At 35.5% G+C, this 5,367-nt stretch overlaps 1 pseudogene; it reads right to left on the reverse strand.

The window, feature by feature from the left end:
- Positions 1–1,110: 1,110 nt before the first annotated feature.
- Positions 1,111–1,239, reverse strand: LOC116277928 (U4 spliceosomal RNA; annotated as a pseudogene).
- Positions 1,240–5,367: the final 4,128 nt, after the last annotated feature.

Here is a 5,367-nt window from a genome sequence, read left to right on the forward strand (position 1 = left end):
ATGGAAAGCTGTAATAGAGGGATAAACAGTATATCAGAACAACAAAACTTAGTATTCTCTCAGGGCATTTAAAAACATTTTCCCTTGGACTTTGACTTGAAGCTATGTGAGATCAAAGATCAAGTCTCAGGGCCAGCTGAATGTGCAGCATAGTGTATGAAGATCCTACCTGTTCTAAGGGACCCCACAGGGCTGTATCCACAATGCAAACACAGTGGAAACACCAACAAATCTAAACCTGCTCCCTCCCTCAATTCCAGAGAATTATAGGGAAGGTTCCTGGTGTTAAGTAGAGCACAAGAAAAAGAAAAGAAAACATGTGTAGGAAAATTGTAGTTACAGATTGGTCCTCATGTATGTTTGTATTTTGAACACGCATAGTTTGAGCTGCAAGAAACTGCAAGTCATAAACATGGTTTGTGATGGTCCCCCTGCTTACAGTGTTTCCAGGATCCTGGCTGAAACAAATGAAAATCAGTTTTTAAGGATAGAACACGCAACTGAGGCCTTGAGGACACCATACAAATACATTTTCAAGGGTAATCAATTATATGATTCACACAAAGAAACAAAGACAACATGAATGAGAAGAATCAGCAACAATACAGCAGAAATACGCCCATACAAACTTCAGTTATGGGAACTATCAGACAGATTTAAAAACCAATTATACTGACCACATATAAATATATAAACGACATCCTTGAAAATATCTGCATGGAACAGATTGAAAGGGTACACTGAATATCAGGAAAAGTGATACAAAATTATCAAAATTATGACATAACCTGTTAAAGATAATAAATTTCAAGGATAGAAAGCAAGTCACCTACAGGTGAAGAAAACAGGCTTCAGATTTCTCCTCACCAACATTTAATGCCAGAACACAATAGACATGTCTGAAGGGTTCCAAGAGAAAGAAATCATGGTTCACTACTTTTATACCTAGCCAAGATGTTGTTCAGGTACAAAGATAACTGCGGCAAACAGAAAGAATTGATAAAACATTGCATTGGTATTCATGAGTGCTTACTGAAAGAAAGAACTACCTAAGGATGAAATTCAGTCAACTTATAGATGAACTAAAACTATGATGAAGGGGGCTAATGTAATATTTGGTGTCAACAAATCTCTGAAGAAAAGAAAGTGGACTGAAAAATTTTAGGAAAAGTTTTCAATTAGAAATAATTGTGCCTCGGGTAAACCTCATTGGCTGCAATACTGCCACAGTGCAAAAGCTGGCTGAAGAATTTTATACACAGCCAAATAATACTTCTCAAGTATGTGACAATTCAAGAAATAACAGTACCTATAAACTCTTCTTTAAAGGATTATACCTGATGAAATCCAGCAAACCAAGAGATGATGCAATATAAATATTGCCTAATCAGCTTTTTATTGTCTCATAAAAAGACAGCCAAGCAGCATAATACAGATAAGGCAAAGTCTCTAACATGAGGGTAGAGACCAGAGACAAAGAGCATAAAAGTAATTCCAAAGAAAAATGAAATGCTAGGATCAGAAGAAAAATTTAAAAACCTAAAACTAATATCTTCAGAGATGTAAGAAAGGACCAAGTCTCTGTGATACAATAAAAGGCTACCAAAAAAGAGAAAGAAAATATATGGGAAAAATAAAACAATAAAAGGCTGCCATTGATGGATGAAGCCTTAAATATAAGGGCTAAAGCTATAACACACTTAGAAGAAAACATAGGTGTAAATCTCTATGACGTTGGATTATTAAGCAAGGATTTCTTAGATATGACACCAAAAGCATAAGCAACCAAAGTGAAAACTAAATAAATTATGCTTCCTTAAAATAAAAAAAACAACTTTTGTGCTTCAAAGGACACTATCAATAAAGTTAAAAGACAAACCAAAGAATGGGAGGAACTATTTGTAAATGATATCTCTGATAAGGGTCTAGTAACCAGACTAAATAGAGAACTCCAACTCAACAATAAAAAGACCAAAATCCTATTTTAAAATGTGCAAAGAATTTGAGTACATATTTCTCCAAAGAAGATACTCAAATGGTCAATACACAAATTAAAAGATGCTCAACATCATTAATCACCTGGGAAAAGCAAATCAAACTATAATGAGATACTACTTCACACCTTCTAGGATGGGTATAATCAAAAAGAAAATAACAGGTGTTAGTGAGGTGAAACTGGAACCCCTCATACACTGTCAATGGAAATGTAAAATAGTACAGTTATTTAGGAAAAGAGTTTGGCAATTCCTTAAAAAGTTCAACAGAGTCATTGTGATTTAGCAATTCTAATTCTAGATATATACCCAAGAGGATCAAAAACAAATGTCCAAATAAAAACTTGTACACGAATGTTCATAGCAGCATTATTCATATTAGCCAAAAAGTGGAAACAAACCCAAATGTCCATCAGCTGATAAAATGTAATTCATCAATACCATATTGCATTATTTGACCACAAAAAAAGAAGGAAGTACTGATGTGTGCCACAACATGGATGAACCTTGGAAATATTATGCTAAGTGAAGGAAGACAGACTCAAAAGTTACATACTGTATGATTCCATTTATATAAAATGTCCAGAACAGGCAAATCCATAGAAACAAAGTTCAAAAATACACAAATGTCAAATGCTAGAGAGGCCGTGGAGAAAAGGGAACCCTCCTACACTGCTGGTGGGAATGCAGTTTGGTACAGCCACTGTGGGAAACAGAGATTCCTCAAAAGATTAGGAAAAGACTTACCATATGACCCAGTCATCCTGCTCCTGGGCATATATCCAGAAGGAACCCTACTTCAGAAAGACACCTGCACCCCAGTGTGCATATCAGCACTATTTACAATAGTCAAGACATGGAAACAGCCTAAATGTCCATCAACAGATGACTGGATAAAGAAGATGTGGTATATGTATACAATGGAATACTACTCAGTCATAAAACCTGACAACATAACGCCATTTGCAGCAACATGGATGTTCCTGGAGAATGTCATTCTAAATGAAGTAAGCCAGAAAGAGAAAGAAAAATACCATATGAGATTGCTCATATGTGGAATCTAAAAAAAACACATAAATACAAAACAAAAACAGACTCATAGACATAGAATACAAACTTGTGGATGCCAAGGGGGTGGGCGGTGGGAAGGGACAGACTGGGATTTCAAAATGTAGAATTATAAACAAGATTATACTGTATAGAGCAGGAAAATATATACAAGATCTTATGGTAGCTCACAGAGAAAACAATGTGACAATATATATATGTTCATGTATAACTGAAAAATTGTGCTCTACACTGGAATTTGACACAACATTGTAAAATTATTAAAACTCAATAAAAAATGTTAAAAGCAAAACAAAACAAAAAAACATGTTTTGGCTATTGTAAATAGTGCTGCTATGAACATTGGGGTGCAGGTGTCATCCTGAAGTAGGGTTCCTTCTGGATACAAGCCCAGGAGTGGGATTCCTGGGTCATATGGTAAGTCTATTCCTAGTCTTTTGAGGAATCTCCACAGTTTTCCATAGTGGCTGCACCAAACTGCATTCCCACCAGCAGTGTAGGAGGGTTCCCCTTTCTCCACAGCCTCTCCAGCATTTGTCATTTGTGGATTTCTGAATGACGGCCATTCTGACTGGTGTGAGGTGATACCTCATTGTAGTTTTGATTTGCATTTCTCTGATAATTAGTGATATTGAGCATTTTTTCATAGCAGCACTATTTACAATAGCCAAAACATGGAAACAGCCTAAATGTCCATCAACAGGTGACTGGATAAAAAAGATGTGGTATATTTATACAATGGAATACTACTCAGCCATAAAAACCAACAACATAATGCCATTTGCAGCAACATGGATGCTCCTGGAGAATGTCATTCTAAGTGAAGTAAGCCAGAAAGAGAAAGAAAAATACCATATGAGATCGCTCATATGTGGAATCTAAAAAACAAAAACAAACAAACAAAAACAAAGCATAAATACAGGACAGAAATAGACTCACAGATAGAGAATACAGACTTGTGGTTACCAGGGGGGTGGAGGGTGGGAAGGGATAGACTGCTGTTTCAAAATTGTAGAATAGATAAACAAGATTACACTGTATATAGCACAGGGAAATATACACAAAATGTTATGATAACTCACAGAGAAAACAATGTGACAATGAGTGTGTATATGTCCATGAATGACAAAAATTGTGTTGAACACTGGAATTTGACACAACATTGTAAAATGATTATAAATCAATAAAAAATGTTAAAAAAAAACAAAAACAAAAAAAAACCCCAAACATAAAGTTGATTAGTGGTTGCCAAAGGCTGGAGGGAGGAAGGAAGGGGAAGTGACTGCTAATGGGTACCAGGTTTCTTTTCAGGGTGATGAAAATGTTCTGAAATTAGATAGTGGTAATGAGTGTACAACCTTTTGAGTACACTAAAAACCACTGAATAGCCTTAAAATATGACTGTTAGGGTATGTAAATTATATCTCAGTTAAAAATTAAAAACTAAGAGGTTACTATAGAAAGAAAAAGAGAACAAGAGGAAGCTTTATGAAAGGAAAACTATAATAGCAAAAGTTTAAAACTCAATTAGAAGGGTTAAAAAATAGGTTGAGAAAAACTGTTAGAATCCAGAGAAATAAAGACAAGAGGTAATAAATAGAGAAAGATTAAGAAAAATTAAATATCAACCAAGGAGTTCACTATGCAACTGAGAAGAGTTACAGACTAAGAAAACAAAGAAAATTGAGCAGAGGAAATAATTTTTTAAGTTACACACACACAAATATCCTAAATCCTGTCCTACTCTAAAGAACGTATGTCACAAGATTTACAAATCAAATTGAGTAATTATCACACTAGAAGACAAAATTCTTACAATATGAGACATAAGAAATTCTAGAGGTAATATACTGGAGATAATATACAATGACCTAATTTAATCTTAAGTTTTCTCAGCCTCAATACTATTGGCATTTGGGGCCAGGTCATTTTTTGTGGTTGGGTGGAGGGTGCTGTCTTGTGTGTTGTAAGAACATCTAGCAGCATCCCTGGCACACCACTAGATGCCAGTAGCACCATCTCCTCCAACTGTGACAATCAAAAATGTTTCCAGACATTACCAAATGTTGCCTGCTGGCAGTATTGCCCTCCATTGAGAACCTGGGATCTACAAAGAAAATAAGTCTCTGAAGAGAATGGGTAGTCAGAATGTTGAACATCTCAACATTGGAGATTAGAAGACAAGAAGGAATGCCTTCAGAATACTAGAAGCAAATAATTCCTCATCCGTACTTCCACATCCAACAAAATCAAATCAACAGTTGATTTTGTGGCATCCAAAATTTTCAGATGTTCAGGGGAGGGG

Source organism: Vicugna pacos, chromosome 3 (genome assembly GCF_048564905.1).
Source record: "Vicugna pacos chromosome 3, VicPac4, whole genome shotgun sequence".
Lineage (NCBI taxonomy): Eukaryota > Metazoa > Chordata > Mammalia > Artiodactyla > Camelidae > Vicugna > Vicugna pacos.